The 17691-nt window shown below is 49.2% G+C and overlaps 1 protein-coding gene and 1 long non-coding RNA gene across 7 annotated transcripts in view; one reads left to right on the top strand and one right to left on the bottom strand.

Moving 5' to 3' along the window:
- Nucleotides 1–6876: 6876 nt before the first annotated feature.
- LOC143841580 (uncharacterized) lies at nt 6877–13543 on the bottom strand. The gene is made up of 3 exons (XR_013232732.1): nt 13408–13543; nt 11011–11091; nt 6877–10705 (listed from the first exon to the last, which is right to left on the bottom strand). It is a non-coding gene; the product is annotated as an uncharacterized LOC143841580 (long non-coding RNA).
- Nucleotides 12616–17691, top strand: part of ANXA7 (annexin A7) — a 35450-nt gene continuing 30374 nt past the window's right edge. The window contains exons 1-2 of one of the 6 annotated variants that reach the window (XM_077346045.1): nt 12616–12639; nt 15106–15160. The gene's annotated coding sequence lies outside the window, so the exon portion shown is untranslated. Of the gene's footprint in view, nt 12640–12837; nt 12957–13449; nt 13595–13615; nt 14003–14051; nt 14349–15105; nt 15161–17691 lie in introns of those variants that run through there. The other 5 variants (XM_077346039.1, XM_077346040.1, XM_077346041.1 and 2 more) reach the window with 5 other exon arrangements.

Here is a 17691-nt window from a genome sequence, read left to right as displayed (position 1 = left end):
TAGCAGATAAGATGTTTACAGGAACCCGGCAACATTGTATCACAGCGGGGAGACTATGCAGTGTGAAAATGCAAGGATCAAAGCTAGAGGAATCAAAGGAAACTACAGGCATAAGCACTCTGGTTACATGGGAACATTTCGGTAAAGGCACAGCACTCCAAGATGGAGTTCCCTTTGTTCACGGGAAACTAAAGCATGGCAGAGAACAGGGACTGATCCTGACATTCCTCCAGTCCAAAGACAACCTCCCCTCACCCCACATCTTTGGGCCGTGGACCCTGTGGAAAGCACGCAGCAGCCTTGGGGCCCAGATGTTACCAGCCACTCCTGATCCGCCATAGGGAATTCTTTCCAGTCTACCAGGTACTGCAGCTTCCCCTTATGCCAGCGAGAGTCCAGGATCTTGTTGACTTTGTAGTGCGTGTCCTTATTCACAAACACGGGAATAGGGGCGGCAGACGGTGGGTGCCAGGCGTCCGGGGGCAGAGCATGTTTCAGCAGGCTAGAATGAAAAACGGGGTGGACGTTTCAGTAAGTCTTAGGCAAAGAGAGTTCCACAGTCACAGCATTGATCAGGCACTTCACCACAAATGGCCCCACAAACTTCGCCCCCAGCTTGCGCGAAGGCTGTTGGCACCGAAGGTTCTTAGTAGACAAATAGGCCAGATCCCCCACCGCCCAGGCAGGGGCCGCGGCTTGCTTTTTGTCCACTTGGAGCTTGTAGGCGCGTTTAGCCTCCTTCGGGCAGGTTACAATAGAGGGCCAAGCTTTGGAGATCTCCCTCGCCCACTTTTGAACGTCCAGAGCGTCTGGGGAGGAAATGTCCCAAGTGGGCACAGCAGTCAGATCGGCCCCATAGACCACCTTAAATGGGGACACTCCAGTGGATACGTGAACCCCATTGTTGTAGGCAAACTCCGCCAAGGGGAGCAGGGAGACCCAATCGTCTTGTTGGTGATTTATGAAGCAGCGCAAATATTGTTCCAAAATTTGGTTCACCCTTTTGGGTCCATTGGTTTACGGGTGATAACCAGAAGTGAGAGCTTGCTCCACCCCCAGAAGTCTCAAGAGCTCCCGCCAGAACTTGGCAACAAACTGGGGGCCCCAATCCATGAGCACCCTCCCCGGGATCCCGTGCAGGCGATACACGTGTGCGACAAACAGGGAAGCAATTTCGGGGCAGATGGCATGCCAGCACAAGGGACAAAATGAGCTTGCTTGGAGAAAGCATCTACCACCACCAAAATCACACTCTTCCCTCAGCTGAGCGGGAGATCGGCAATGAAGACCATGGTGACGTCCTTCCACGGGCGGGAAGGGGTTGGCAGGGGTTGCAGCAAGCCCTTCTTTTTACCCCCCATGGATTTGGCGGTGAGGCACACCAGACCGCCTTGCACATAGAGCTCAACATCCCACCGCAGGGAGGGCCACCAATAGTGCCGCCGAACCAGGTGCAGGGTTTTCACAAAACCAAAATGCCCAGCAGGCTTAGAATCATGGCAAAGTTTTAGCACGTCCTTACAGTCCTCCAGGGACACGAACAGATGGTCGTCCTTAAAAAACAGCCCCTCCTTCTCCACCAGTGAGGGGCGTAAACGCTCAAACTCAGCGTCTAGTCTGACGTCTTTTTGGACCCAGCCTCCCGAGTAAGGGCCCCTCCCTTTTCTTTGCTATGTATCATGACCGTCAGCCCCAGTTGGGAGGGCGTGAACACGGTGTTAACCAATCGGTCCCTTTCGCATTCGTACTGGGGGAGGCGCAAAAGCGCATCAGCCAGAAAGTTCATTTTATCCGGCAGGTGCTTGAGGGTGAAGTTGAACTGGGAGAAAAACTCCGCCCAGTACATCTGCTTGACAGACAGGGAACGGGGCTGCTTGAGCGCCTGTAAGTTCTTATGGTTCGTCCAAACCACGAATGGGTGAGCGGCCCCTTCTAGTCAGTGCCTCCAAGTAGCCAGAGCCAGCTTAACAGCAGCCGCTTTCTTTTCCCAAATCGCCCAATTCTTTTCCGACCCTGAGAATTTCTTAGAAATGTACCCGAGTGGGTGCAATTTTCCATCCACCCCCTCCTGCAGGATCACAGCACCCATGGCCACATCCAAGGAATCTACTTGCACTGTAAATTGCTTTTGAGGGTCAGCGTGAGCGAGCACCGGCTCCGAAGTAAACAGAGCTTTTAGGCGGTCAAAAGCCGCTTGGCAACAAGGGGACCACTCAAGCGGCATGCTGGGCCGGGATGCAGCCTTGGCCCCCCCCCCTTTGGTCTTTAGCAAGTCTGTCAGGGGGAGGGCCACCTTCGCAAAATTGTGGATGAAGGAACGGTAAAAGTTGGTGAACCCCAAGAAACTTTGCAACTGTTTCCGTGTACGGGGGGGGCTCCCAAGACAATAAGTCCTGAACCTTCCCAGGGTCCATCTCTATTCCCCCACTAGAGATGCAAAAGCCCAGGAACTCCACCGCCTCCCGGTGGAACTTGCACTTCAACAGCTTCGCAAACAGCTGGTTCGCCCACAACCGGCGCAATACCTCTCGGAACAATGACACGGGTTCAGCAGGGCCTTCCCAATACAGCAAAATATTGTCTAGGTAAACCAGGGCCCCCTTGTACAGTAGGTCAGTGGTCCCCAACCTTTATGAGGCTGGGGACCGGCAGGGCATCGGGCCGAGCCTGCGGGGACCGCACCCCTGCGGGCCACGCCCACGCACCGAGCCGCGCCCGCGGATCGGGCCGCACCCGCGGATCGGGTTGAGCGGGCGCGGCCCGGACGGGCGCAGCCCGGCCCTGATTCCCTCTCCCCACCCTCCTGCAGTAAGAAGCTTCCCGGGCCGCAAGCTTGCGGCCTGGGAAGTTTTTTACTGGGGGGGGCGGGGAGAGGGAGCTGCGGCCCGGCGCCATGGCCTTTGCGGCCCGGCACCGGGCCACGGCCCGCAGGTTGGGGACCACTGCAGTAGGTCATGCATGACCTCGTTAATTACATTCATGAACGTGCCTGGAGCGCCGGTGAAGCCGAACGGCATGACAGTGTACTCAAATTGTCCCAGGGGAGTGTTAAAGGCCGTCAAATACTCGTGTCCCTTCTTGATCCTCACTCGGTAGTATGCCTCCCTCAAATCCAACTTGGTGAAAATACAAGCCCTTCCCAGGTGTCCCAATAGGTCTTTAATCAAAGGCAAGGTATAGGCATTACAAAGACACAGCATTCAGCCCCCTGTAATCTGTACAGAGGTGGAGGGACCCATCATTTTTTTTTTACGAATAGGACCGGGGTGGCCATTGGCGAGGTGGCGGGGCGAATGAACCCGCGTGCCAGATTTTTGTCCAAGAACGCCCTCAACATCTCCCTGGGGCTCATGGAGTAGAGCTTGGCTTTAGGGAGGGGCTCCCTGGGTTTCAGTTCAATGGGACAGTCAGTCTTTCGATGGGGGGGCAACTGATCACACTCCTGCTCCGCAAACACATCTTGCAAATCCTAGTACTCTTTGGGCAAACCGTCCGGCCCTGTCTTCACCACTGCGGCCACCTCGGAGGCCCGGCGCTTCCGGGTTTTGTGTGGCTTGGCGCGGTGGTGTGTTTCGCACCCCGGGTCTAAAAACCGAACTATGCTCCTGCTCCAATGTACAGTGGGGTCGTGCTTACGCAGCCAGTCCAATCCCAGTACACAGGGGAACACCTAACTGGGCGCCACTACGGGCTGTATTTTCTCCCAGTGGTCTGCCACGTCCATTTCCAAGGGGAGCGGCTTGCTCACCGCTCCCCCCCCGGGGCACATTTTCCATCCATCTGGGTGAAGTGGAGGGGCTTAGCCAGGGATACTTCGCCCACTCCCAACGATTTGGCCAATGGGGGATTAATCAAAGTCTTGGTGCATCCGAAATCCACGATGCACTGGACCCCCACCTGCTTCCCCGTTTCTGGCACAAAGTTGCTGGGAGGAAGACTAAAAGGGGTGCACTCACTGAACGTTTGCCCCTGCCTGGGACCTGCTGGCGGGGCGACTTCACAGCAGGTCGTCCTCGTTTCCCAACAGCTCGCCCGAAGACAACTCCTCCTCAGTCCCGCTGTTGCTGGCCACTGGGCCCCCAAACGGGGTGAGCAGCGAGCGCACGGTCTTCTTGGGGCCCCCTTTTCACTTCTGGGTCCCAGCTGCCGGCTTGGCGGCAGCGGTTGATGTGCTACTGGCGGCCTTGCCTCCCTGTGCCGGTGGCTGTTTCTTCGATGGGCACTGAGCGAGGAAATGGCCTTGCCCTCCGCATTCCAGGCAAAGCCCCTTCTCCCTGCACCTGTTTCATTCCACCGCATCCACTTTTGGCACCTTCGGGGAGGACGTCTTCTTTGGGGTGGACATTTTCTGCGAGGGCTTGGATTTCCCGCCACCCAATTCTGAGGCCACACGCAAACGCCTCTCCACCTTGCCTGCTAGACGAGCCCAGCCCATAACCGTTTCAGGGTCATCCAGGTGCAGGCATTTTCTTGCCAGGCTTTCGTTCAGGCCCTCATGGTAGGCATGGACATGCGGAGGCTCACTCCAGCGGGGCACCGCCATGGCCAGCTTCCGGAACTCTCTGGTGTACTGGCTCACGGACATGGTGCCTTGCTTGATCGACTTCAGCCCAGCTTCATCTGTCTCCTTCTCGAACGGATCCTTGAACCGCTCCCTCATGCAGCGCATAAAGCAATCGTAGTTGCGCACCTCCGTTGCGGTGTACCAATACAAGTCCACAAACCACTTGGCTGCTTCCCCATCCATGCAGACGCCGACAAAGCGGATGCACTCGGCGTCATCTTGGAAGATGAACCCCACATCCATCATGTAGGCTTGGAGGTGTACCAAGAAACCAAGAAAAGTCTTGGGGTCGCCTGTAAAACGGGTCTTGAAATGGTACAGGCGACGGATCTCAGCTCCTCTCAATTGCGGGGGCAGCTGCGGTCTCCTGGCCAGCTCCTCCATCCACTCTCCGGCTGCTGGCCTCCCAGCCGGGACACGGGGGAATGGGCGTGCTCGTATTCGCGGCTCCCCGACCCGGCCTCTGTCCCCGCGTGGCGGCACCCCAGGGTCCCGGGATCGCCCCTCCTCATCCTGGTGTGGCCGTGCCGGCTAATCCCACGGCTCCCCTTCGCCTCCCGCCGGCACCACTGGCTCAATAGGCTCCTTGCCCCCAGGGCGAGACTCCTCGGTGCCACCAGCTGCTCCTGCGGCCTCGTCTTCTTCCTCGCTGTTGGGACCCGCCGGCAATGCGATCACTGGGGAATGACCGCAGTTCTCCGTAGCTCAGCCAGGAACCGGTGAGCCATCCTCTGGGAGTCCTCTTCCAGCTTACCCACCCGGTCGCGGAGGTCCAGCACCTCCAGCGTGGTTGCGGTCTCACGGTCGGGCACTCCTTTCAGCAGCACCGAAGCCCAGTGGGTCTACCTGGTCGGGCCGTCGAATCGGGACACCCACCGCCGCTCGGTGACATGCCGTTCCAGGAAAAACTGGGGGGCAGGACTGAGGTCTCCCAGTGCTCGTGCCATCCCGGACCGCACCAGCGTCTGCATAGTGGATTGGGCCGTGGCACCCAACGGTGTCAGCATCAATCCTCCTCGGCCATCTCGTCCTCCTCATCCTGGATTTTGCTTAGAAAGGTGCCCCCTCCGTACACAGCCATCGTGTCGAAGGAAAGGCGTTTTGAGTCTTGACTTACTGTCAAGCGCAGACAAACTCACAAACAAACTTCTATAGAAAGAAAGCTTTAATTGGAAGTAGATCTAGTCACTATAACGTTCGAAGTCAAGACTGTTCGTTACTAGGACAGCAAGCAGTTATCAATACATTTCTCTCACCTAAACCCAAGCGTTCCCAAGAGTGGGGAGGAACCCCTCACCCAGGTGCCATCCCAGGCTTCCTGACAAGGTGTTGAAGTTAGCACAGCCTTGGTCAGGCCGTGGCCTCAGGCTAGCAGATAAGATGTTTACAGGAACCCGGCAACACTGTATCACAGCGGGGAGACTATGCAGTGTGAAAATGCAAGGATCAAAGCTAGAGGAATCAAAGGAAACTACAGGCATAAGCACTCTGGTTACATGGGAACATTTCGGTAAAGGCACAGCACTCCAAGATGGAGTTCCCTTTGTTCACGGGATACTAAAGCATGGCAGAGAACAGGGACTGATCCTGACACTCAGGTGTGCATGGATGGGTTACACATATTGTGGGATGTAACCCCCAATAAAACAGGCACATCTTTCAAAGGCATCATTTACATGTTTTGACACTTAAAACATATAATTGAAAAATACTTTTTTTTGTACACGTATCTGAACAACACATATGGGAACATTTTATTAAATGTACATTTAATGTACATTAAAGCATACTACAAATATTTAGCAAATTTCTACAGCAGAGCCACATCATAGAGTTGGAAGGGGTCATACAGGCCCACTTGTCCAACCCCCTGCTCAATGCAGGATCAGTCTAAAGTATCAAGGAAGAAGAGTTGGTTCTTATATGCCACTTGTCTACCCAAAGGAGTCTCAAAGCAGCTTACAATCACCTTCCCTTTCCTCTCCCCACCACAGACATCCTGTGAGGGAGGGGGGGCTGAGAGAGCCCTGAGATTACTGCTCCATCAGAGTAGAATAAGAGGAGTTGGTCCTTATATACCACTTCTCTCTTCCCAAAGGAGTCTCAAAGCGGCTTACAGTCACCTTCCCTTTCCTCTCCCCACAACAGACTCCCTGTGAGGTGGGTGAGGCTGAGAGAGCCCTGATATCACTGCTTGGCCAGAACAGCTTTATCAGTGCTGTGGTGAGCCCAAGATCACCCACCTGGCTGCATGTGGGGGAGGAGTAGGGAATTAAACCCAACTCGCCAGATTAGAAGTCAGCACTCCTAACCACTACATCAAGTATCTGTCCAGTCACTGCTTAAAGACCACCAGTGAGAGGGAGCTCACCACCTTTTCTGGCAGCCAGTTCTACTCCTTAAGTAGTCTGTGAAAAAATGTTCCCGATATCTAGCCAATATAATTCTACACATAGTCTAAACCCATTATTGCAGGTCTTCTCCTCTGCTGCCAACAGAAACCTTTCCCTGCCCTCCTCTGACAACCTTTCAAATACTTAAAGGCAGCAATCATGTCCCCTCTGAGCCTCCTCTTCTGCAGGCTGAACATTCCCAAGTCCCTCAGCCTTTCCTCAAAGGACTTGGTCCCCAGGCCCTGAATCATTCCCATTACTCTCCTCTGCATCATCTCAATTTTGTCCATGTTCTTTTTGAAGACAGTGGGAGAAACGTCAAAGACTGTCTCTTCTCCCAGGGTATTTTAAATCCCAAAGCATTAAGGCTATCCTGCTTGGCTGTCTTTCCAAGGGCATATAGACTTCTGAAACCTTTTGGGAAAGCCCTGCCAGGACACCTTGCCCAAATACAGCCCTCCCACACTTGGTCAAATATGAGGGTCATGACAGAGGGCTTGATTGGGTTGAAGTTATCAGGAGACCAGCAAGGGCTGAGTCTCCAGCTCCTTAGCTGGCTTTTCCTGCAGCAATTGCACATGTTTCTCTCTTGTCCACCAGAGTTAGATCAAATAAAAGGTGCAGTGGAAGAATAATGGCACTAGCAGAAGTAAACCGTGGGAGCCTAGCTGAACACAGAGAAAGAGCTCTTGGCATATATCATAGAAGAATAGAATCATAGAGTTGGAAGGGGCCATACAGGCCATCTAGTCCAACCCCCTGCTCAACACAGGATTAGCCCTAGCATCCTAAAGCATCCAAGAAAAGTGTGTATCCAACCTTTGCTTGAAGACTGCCAGTGATAGAGTGGGCCACAGCAATAATGGTGAGGCAGTCATGAGGAGGCCCCAGGGACTATATGCAAGGAGAAGAAGATCTGAAGAGTTTTCAACTCGAAAACTGTTTCATCCAAATCACCCATAGTATGCTACTGATTTGATGCCATTGATTCTGGTTCTTTTTTCCCCAGGAACAGCCCCTGCTGGCAAATGTGCTCTTGCTTCAAGGACTCCGGCTGCCTTCCTGGGCAAGGATCAACTCTGGCTCCCTTTGGCCTTGGCCCCTCATGACTTGACAGTCTATCCCTGGCACTACTTAGCAAACTTTACCCACTTTACCCGATTTTCTTTCTTTTTTAAAAAATATAAATGATTTTTTATTTTGCATATAAAGACAGGGATATAGAATAGATAAAGAATAGCCACATTACATTAAATTGTGCCCCATTCTCTCCCGTAACCCTGCATTACTCCTGATTACTTTTTCATTTAGCAAGATAGTCCGTGTAAAAATGCCATTGTTCCTGATGTTCTTCAAGTGGTTTTCTGTTGATTATGCAAGTCAATTTCGCCATCCCCAAAAGTTCAGTCAGTTTATCAAACCAAAATGATAAAGCTGGTATTTCCGATGATTTCTAAATTTTGGACAGAACCAATCTTGCTGCCGTTGTTGATAAAAGAAAAAAGCTTTTAACTTGAGTTGATAATTTATCTGAACATAAGCTTAATAGCATATATTCAGGTCTCATAGAAAACTTAAACGTTTCTTCTAATACACCATGGACTTTTGTCTAAAATTTTCTTATTTTCCCACATCACGGCATATGAAAAAAAGAACCAACTTTTTCATTACATTAACTGCCCAGAGCTGTAAAGAATGGGCGGTATAAAAATCCAAATAAATAAATAAACAAATAAATTTCCAACAAGCATTGTTATATCTCTTGGCCATAGTAGCAATTGCTTTAGGTGTAACATACCATCTTGTATCAATTTTCTCTGAGTGACTGTTTGTTAATTTCAGAATTTTAACACCTATACATTCCCACTCTTCCATTACAATACTGGTCTCAAAATTCTGCATCCATTTAATCATACATATCTGTTCTGTTTCAGTTTCATATTTCAACAACAATTTATATATTTGACCTTGTAGATGCAGTTTTCCTTGGAATAAAATGGTCTCAAATTCTGACAGTGGGGAACACATCGCCACATGTTTAGTACATTCCGTTTTAAACTTTGAAGACAGTTGATTGTATTCTAGCCATTGTTAATCTACTTCCTCTTTTTTGGTGTTTGCAGGTCTTTTAGTTCTCCAGCCTTTGTAACGAAGTCTTTATATTTTATGCAGGTTATCCTTTTTTGTTGTGCTCTAAAATAAGCCTCAAATGGAGATTTAAACAGTGAAGGGAGGGAGTCTTTTAAAATATCTATTCCATATATTCATCATAGGAGCTGACTTATCATTGAGATTTACTTTTTTCTTGACTTTCAGCTTTGATGAAGGCCAAAGAATGGTATGAAAACCTTCTTAGATTAAGTCTCTTGACATCAGATCTATAATCCAATCTGTAAGGGCTGTAAGTGTTGCAGCATGTAAATAAAGTTTTAAGTTAGACACACCTTGTCTGCCTCTTTTCTTCTCATCCTGTAAGATTATAAATGCAATCCTGGGTCTTTTATAATCCCAAATAAATTTATTTATCTCAGATTGCCATTTATGAATTGTCAAATCTTTGATTGCACTTGAAATAAAAAATTGAATTTAGGCAAAATGTTCATTTTAAATGAAGCTATGCATGTAGATCCAGGAAAGATTCAACCTTGTACACCTCAGCAAATCATACTGTATTTTTTTCCAGAGCATACCATAATTGTTTTCAAATAATTTACTGACATCACTGCCAATGTGAACGCCTAAGTATTTTACTCTCTCTGGATTAACTTCACATCTGCAATTATTTCTTATACACTTTGTGTCTGAAACTGACACACCCACCAGAATGATTTTGGTTTTACCTGTATTAACCTTATACCCTGAGTGAATCCCGAATTCTTTCAACAAATCAAACATCATTGTGATAGAATACATTGGGTTGGTTAACACACAGACAACATCATCTACATAGCTTTTAAGCTTAAATTCCTCTCCTCCTACTTTTAGACCAGGAAGATTGTCACTTGACCAAATTTTAGCTGCTAACATTTCTAACACCAAATTAAATAGCAGTGGAGACAAGGCACAGCCTTGTCAAGTACCTTTCCTGATTGGAATATTATCTTTAGTAGGCATAGTGTTGACCAAAATTCTTGCTTCCTGAGTAGAGTAAATGTGCTGAATCAAGCCTAGGAACTTATCACCACAGTCCAAAAATCGTAGAGTTGCTCGCAAGAATTTCCATAAAACATTATCAAATGCTTTTTCAGCGTCCAAAAAGATAAATGCTGCCTGTTGTCAAATTTTCCATTCATAGCATTTAACACAAAACAGATATTATTCTTCATATATCTTTTAGGCATAAAACCGGTCTGGTCTTAATGTATCACATCCCCAATATATAGTTTCAATCTTTTAGCTAAGGCCTTAGCAAAAATCTTATAGTCTACATTAAGCAAAGAAATAGGTCTGTAAGAATGTGTGGAGAGAGGGTCACACCCATCTTTACAAATAAGAGTCATTGAAACTTGTTGCCATGAGTCAAGTAGCTTCTTGTCCGGGTGCTGTATTACATCATTAATGATCTGGAGCAAGGGAGTCATAACCACTTGTGCAATAAGCTTCTTGTAATATGTCGAAGAGAGTCCATCTGGCCCTGCTGCCTTCTGTAACTTCATTGCTGAAATTGCATCATTGGGTTCCTGAGTAGAGAGACTCTTTGGTTCAAAATTTTGCAGTGTTCTTCTGAAAACGTATTTGTTGGAATGTCCTTTAAATAGGAGACATCAATATTAACCATTTGCTTCTCTTCTACTTGGTAGATATTTTGGAATAATTTGATAAGACAGCTCTGAATTTCTGATTCAGTCACAAATTCATGCCGTTCATGTTTTAATCTGGAGATGGCTTGTTTTTGAAATTTTTTCTGCAGTTTATAAGCCAGCCACTTTCCAGGCTTATCTGCACATTCAAAAGTTCTCTGTTTTAAACAGTCATTTCCCCCCGCCCCCACTTCATTTCTTCTGTTTCAATATAATCTCTCTTCATCCTCATGATTAACAGGGTTTCACTTACCTGTAACCATTGTTCACTGAGGTCACATTGGGTCTGTGCAAATACAGGCCTGCCGTGGAAGTCATTTTTCCAGATTTAGCCCTGTAGGGGACACTATTGTTCCATCACAGTGGCAAGGGACCTTTGCAGCCAAATAAGCAGATCTGATGGCCAAGACTATCCACCTGGACACTGTACTTGGAGAGGCCCTATTTCCCTTACTGGGACCCCAATAACATATGAATACAGAGTTTGATTTTCTAAACTCCTTTGTTCTGTCCTTCTAACATCTAACGAATGAAGGGACCTCTCTGAGTTGGAGGTTGGGTTAGGAAAGAAACATGGTAAGGTAATTGCCTGGGCCAAGTGGAAATTAGAAACCACCTTGGGAAGAAACTGCGGGTCAGGACACAGGATAACCTTGGTCGGAAACACCTGTAAAAAGGGGGGATCAGACCTAAGGCACCCCCTGAGGAGAAACAGCCGAGGGGCCCCGCGCGGGAAGAGGCAGGAGTGCTGCACATACGCGTTTGCGGCCGCACATGGTGCAAACGCACATGCACAGCCCTGCTTCCCTCTCCTCCCCTCCCACAAAAGGAAGCTTGCCGGGCCGCAAGCTAATCGGCCGCTTTTGCGGCCGCTTTGCTTGCGGCCTGTGAAGTTTCTTACTGGGGGGGGCGGGGAGAGGGAGTAGTGGCCCAGTGTTTGAGGACCACCGATATAAAAGATGGACCCAGAAGGATTGACCAGAACCAATGGGATGAAATTAATTTAAAAGAAATTCCGTCTAAACATCCGGAAGAAGTTCCTGACAGTTAGAGCAGTTCCTCAGTGAAACAGAGCCAGTTTGGTGTAGTGGTTAGGAGTGCGGACTTCTAATCTGGCATGCTGGGTTCGATTCTGCACTCCCCCACATGCAACCAGCTGGGTGACCTTGGGCTCGCCACAGCACTGATAAAACTGTTCTGACTGAGCAGTAATCTCAGGGCTCTCTCAGCCTCACCCACCTCACAGGGTGTCTGTTGTGGGGAGAGGAATGGGAAGGCGACTGTAAGCCGCTTTGAGCCTCCTTCGGGTAGGGAAAAGCAGCATATAAGAACCAACTCTTCTTCTTCTTCTTTCTCAGGAGGTGGTGGGTTCTCCATCTTTGAAAGTTTTAAAACTTCTTTGGAAGTTTAGATAGTCATCTGACAGAAATGCTGATTTTATGGACTTAGGCAGACTGTGAGTGGGTGGGCAAGAAGGGATGTGCCAGAGTTTGCCAGTGGATTGCTGATTGCCAGTGTGGGATGGTAGGCTAGATTCTGGATTTTTTTTTTTTTAGGGGGGTGACTGAGGCCATTGTGGGTGGGCAGGCAATTGTGATTTCCTGCACTGTGCAAAGGGCTGGACTAGATGGCCCTGGACGTCCCCTTCCAACGCCACGATTCATTAAGTCATTCTGCCGATGAAAATTGGAGCAACTTCACTGAAGTAAAGAGAGGCAGTAAAAGCGCCCGTTGACTGAAAGTGTCGCTCGGTGCCCTGCGAGGGAGACCGAACGTGGTCTCTCGCTACATGTACTTGGGAGTTGAATTCACTTAATCGTTAACTGGGCTCCAGGCGCAGTCAGTGACCAGCCCTTTGCCGCCCCCACATTTCCCTCTCGGTGTAAGTGACCTGCCGGACTCCGCACCCGCTAGGGGGGGGGAGAAGGGGGGTCCGGCCAGCAGAGTTCATGGGATCGCCCTGCCCCTAAGGTGACCCTCTGGAAGCCCAGCAGCCCGGCCTGGGGGCGAGGGCGGGAGTCTGGTGCTTCCCGTCCCCTGCGGGCCCTCCTCCTCCTCCTCCGGCTGGCTGGCCCGGGGCCGCGGTTGGAGCCCTCTCCGGCGCTGCGCACGGCCGGGGCGAGGCTTCCTCAGGCGGGCGGGCGGGTCGGCTGTCTCTGCGGGCGCGGCCTCCATTTCGCAGGCGGCGGCTGAGGTGAGGTGAGGGAAGCGCTGACCCGCCGGCCCCCGCCCTTGGCCTTTCCCTCAGCCGCGCGCCGCCTCTTCCCGCGCGGGGCCCCTCGGCTGCTTCTCCTCAGGGGGCGACTCCAGCGCGGCACGCGCTGGAGGCGCCCCCTGAGGAGAAGCAGCCGAGGGGCCCCGCGCGGGAAGAGGCGGCGCGCGGCCGGATCCCTGCCGGGCGGGAGGGGGCGAGCTTTGGCCGGCCAATCCCGCGCCGCCCCCCTCCCCCACCTCGAGGGTCTCCGGGCGGGAGGGGCGCCGGGCTCGGCCTGGCGGTTCGGGCGGGCGCGGCCTGCGAGGCTTGCGCCGGTGCCGTGAGGCGGCTTCGCGGACCTCGCCCTTTTGCCCCTCTCGCGCGCCCTCAGGGCTGGCGGGGACCGGCCGCGAGTTTGCAGGGTGGCATCCCGAGCTCCCCCCGCCAGGCCCTAACCTGCTGCGATGGCCCCTGGAAGCCAAATAGTTGGCCTGGGCCTCTCCGGGGCTGGAGTCCGTGGAGGCTTCCAGCCACTCGGGGCTTTCGACGAGTCCCGCTTTCTGCGGCAGACCAGTGACTCCCCCCACCCCCAGGGCTATTTAAGGGAGCATTTTAGGAGTATCAGTGGGAGAGTCAGACTCGGGTGAGGGGGAATTGTTTGCTTTTTGCTACGTCATTAAATGGGCTGCAAAAAATGCACTCTTATGTAAATGTGCTCTTCCTTAGCAAAGCGTTGACAACCAGTACACAAACTTGACATTCACTCAGACCTGCCATTTGGGCATTATTGCTCTAACAAATGGCCTCCTTGAGCACATCACAGCTTCAGAGTATGTTGGTTTTCTTTATTTTAAAAGAAAAACACACCATACAAATCTCTGCTGCTCAGTTATTACATCTTTAAGAATCACAGTTGGGTAATCCCGGAAGCCATTTCACATTTCATAGGTCCTCCAGATGCTTGGAGATATGCAAATAATATGGAAACCCAGCTGGAGATTATTTATTTATTTGTTGGTCTTCTAGCCCACCACTCCCAGGATGGCTCGTGGTGGGTACACAAAAATCAGATAGATATGTATATTCCTTTGTTTGTGGATGTTTGTGCAAGCTTCACTAGCATGGGGAAATCATTCCTTTTTCTGAATTAAATTGAAGTACCTTCATCCCCTTCACTCCTAAGAGACTTCTTATTCCCACAAAAGAAGGCAGGAACCGACATATTGATAATCTGAAATGGCTTTTGCTCGTTCCTTCTTTGTACTTTGCCGTGGAATATGAGATCTTCTGATCTGATGTGCCCCGGGGGTACACATCCTTTCCCAGGTTTCTGCTCCTGCCCCGGCATCAGGGCGTTTCCTTGACATGAGTTGTGTTTTGCGTTCCTTCTGGGTCAGGTACAGTTTCCTTTCTCCTTTTCAGCAGAGAATTGTATTTTTAAAAGACCATCGGCCTGGCTCATTGACTGAGTTCTCAGCTCCTTGCAACTGCTTGCAGACATAATGTCTTTATAAAAAAACACAACCTTGCATTTGTAAACGGCGATGAATACGTAAGAATGGTGGCAAAGCAGAAATGCCTATAAGCCTTTTGAAATAATTTGACTAAATACACCATGTCATATTGAGTAAGAAAGGATGACCTTGCAAAAATGCGCAGAGGTTTCTTTGGGTTGAAAAATACCCTATGTAGAAGTCAAAGCCAGATGTTTTGGTTTCTGTTTGTGCATTTTCCCCTCTCAAGAATCTTTGGAAGAAGTTTTAAAAACCCCATTCCTTAATAGTTTGGTAGTTTGAGGATATTTTTTAAAATTAAGGTATTTCAAAAGCGGTATTATATTATTTTTCCATTCTAGTTTAAACGTCAACTTTGGATTTTATTTTATTCCTGCATAGTTTACCTAGGGAGCAATCAGTAGAAGGGCTAAGTGCTGAGAGAATGTTAAGGAAAAATGAAACTTTGAATAGGAAATGGAGAGGAAAAGGCTTGTGTGTATACTTGGGGACAAAATAAGCAGGCCTAATATGAATTAGAGGAAATGGAGGGAGGGTCATATGTGAAGATGAGACTAGGCATCAGTAGTTCTCATAATTTTATTAAGCAGAAACAACACTGAATTGAAATCATGTTCTCTTGTCTATATCCCTCTTTCAGATTGAGCTGAGGTGCCACCAAACAAGTTGTAGTGACACTTCCAGAAACACTTCAGGTAGGAATCTAATGCAGCAGTCAATTTTCACCTTGACCTATCAGCCCAACTGCACTTTACGGTTGTTGCAACTTGTGTGCCCTCGGTATGAACGAGCAAACTCTGGGGAGGGTTTGTGTGAGTTCTCCCTGATGATCTTCTAGGATGGGCAGGAGAGGCCTTGCATTCATTCAGGGGTTCTTGTAATGCCCAGCTTCCTTCAGAACAGTGTGCAACAACCACTGTGTCTTGTACCCACAGCTGGGGTTCTTGCCCTCAGTTGGGCCTATGAAGGGGCCTTTGTTCCCCAAGTGGGATCTCCCAGCCTCCCTTCCCCCATCCCTTATTCTTTCCACCCCCTGACGTTGTTCCTGTTATTTTTCATGAATGGCACTGGCGGAATGAGCTCCTGGGTGAGCTGCAGGCCCTGCGGGCCCCTCCAGCATTCCGCAGGGCCTACAAAATGGAGCTCTTCCGCCAGGTCTACGGTTGAGGCTGGGGCAGTGGGGGGGAAGATCGATGGGGCTCCCCTGGTGTTAAGCTACAACTTGATTACTTCGTCTCTCCTGCCTCCTCCCTCTAGAGGTAGGGGTTGGGGCAGGGGGGGGGGTTCTGCCATGTTGGGTTGTTGGTCTACTGTATTTGTATTTTTTGTCCATTTTAATAGGGGTTTAATAGGGGTTTTAACTGGACATCTGTAACCTGCCACAAGCCTACTTGGCAGTGGCGGGTAATACATTAAATATAATAATAATAGTGTCGCCTGGATGCTATTTGAGGAATGGGGTCACTTTGTAGTTCAAATAACACTGTGGGGATGCCTTTTGGCATGCAAATATGGAGGAAGGGGGGACTAAGGGGGAAATGGAGGGAGGATTCCTGGGAAACTCCATGAGGTGTTTTCAGCAATGTATTCTCTGTAATGGCAAGTTCCTGTAGATTCTCCCTCAAGACTCCCAATAATGCTATTTTTTAATCATCTCTACAAAGAGCCCTGAGTCTGCTTTGGTGTCTTCATGGGTCCATGAAGGTCATGACACACTGGAATAGGCTGACTGCGGAATGGAATAGGCTGACTGAGTGCATGGGTTATGAGACTATTGCTCCTGAGTCAGCAGAAAGGGTCTTCTCTCACCTTTAGAAAGTTGGAAGGCAGTTAGAAGGGACCTCCAGGGTCATCTAGTCCAACCCCTTGCACAATGCAGGAACTCACAACTACCTGCTCACCCACAGTGGCTCCAATTTCATGCCCAAGTGATCTCCCCACCAAAAATCTCCAGAATCTCGCCTGGCCTGGTGGGAATTCACCGAACATCCCAAAGTGGTGATCAGCAATTCCCTGGGTATGCAAGGGAGGGACACAGGAGACAAACACTGGCATATCCCTTCCTGCCCACCCACTCACCATCTGCCGAAGTTCATACAATCCACCTTTCTATCAGACAACTATCTAGTTTCTGCTTAAAAACTTCCAAAGAAGGAGAACCGGTTAATGCTGATGAGTGAAGTTCTACTGGTCTGATGGTACTAATTTAAAGATTCTGGGAGCTAAATTTTAATTTCTCTGCTCTTTGGGATAGGAGTAAAACATCACTACATAAATTTACACATTCTTGCAGGTACAATTAATGGAAGTGGTGCTAGTGAATTCCAGTGCAGTTTTTTTCTGTAACATGCATTTTCTGTGAGCCTGGACGTTTCCCAGCATTGCAGCCTGGTGTGGGGAGCAGCCTCTGACAGCCTACAGGAATAGGCCTCTTGTTTTCTTAATGGACTGTGGTCTGAGACTATTCAGAAGGAATTTTCCAAGAAGATACAAAAAAAAAAATCCCCATGTAAGTGCATAATTGCCAGAGGTACAGATTACAGATAGCTTTTGTTTCATCCATGTGGGTGACCTTCGGCTCATCACCATATTGATAAAGCTGTTCTGACCAAGTGGTAATATCGGGGCTCTCTCAGCCTCACCTCCCTCACAGGGGTTCCGTTGTGGGGAGAGGAAAGGGAAGGCGATTGGAAGCCACTTGGATACTATTTCTGGCCGTGAAAAGTGGGGTATAAAAACCAGCTCTTCTATTCTACAAGTCAGGGCTAAGAGTCCTTTGACAGAATAATCTTTCTTGTACTGTAATGACATATCAAGACTCTAATTAAGTATATACCCTTAAGATATATTGAATGGCTTTAGATCTGTGGCATGTCTTATGTATAGAAAATGGTGGGGGAAGAATCTGGGAAACACTGAAGCTTGTTTGACCCATATGGGAGGTTGGTATAGAAATCTAAGAAAATGAATAATAATAATATAACTAGATCAAAGGGTTTTGCTGTAATTTTATTTACATGGTACGTAAATTAAAATGAATAAGCCTGTTTAAATGTCCTGGAAAGCTTTCTAGTTTTAGTAATCTTTCCCTTTAAAGCTGTTTAAAGTTCCAGCAATCAGATATTCTGTTATGTTTATCCATTTCCTGTATGGAGTTATGAAACTGCCTTTGTGAAGGGTGTTGGCTCTGTTTCTCTGCTGAATATTACAAAGCATACAAGGACCA

This window comes from Paroedura picta, chromosome 7 (assembly GCF_049243985.1).
Source record: "Paroedura picta isolate Pp20150507F chromosome 7, Ppicta_v3.0, whole genome shotgun sequence".
Lineage (NCBI taxonomy): Eukaryota > Metazoa > Chordata > Lepidosauria > Squamata > Gekkonidae > Paroedura > Paroedura picta.
This window is presented reverse-complemented; position numbering and strand designations above follow the sequence as displayed.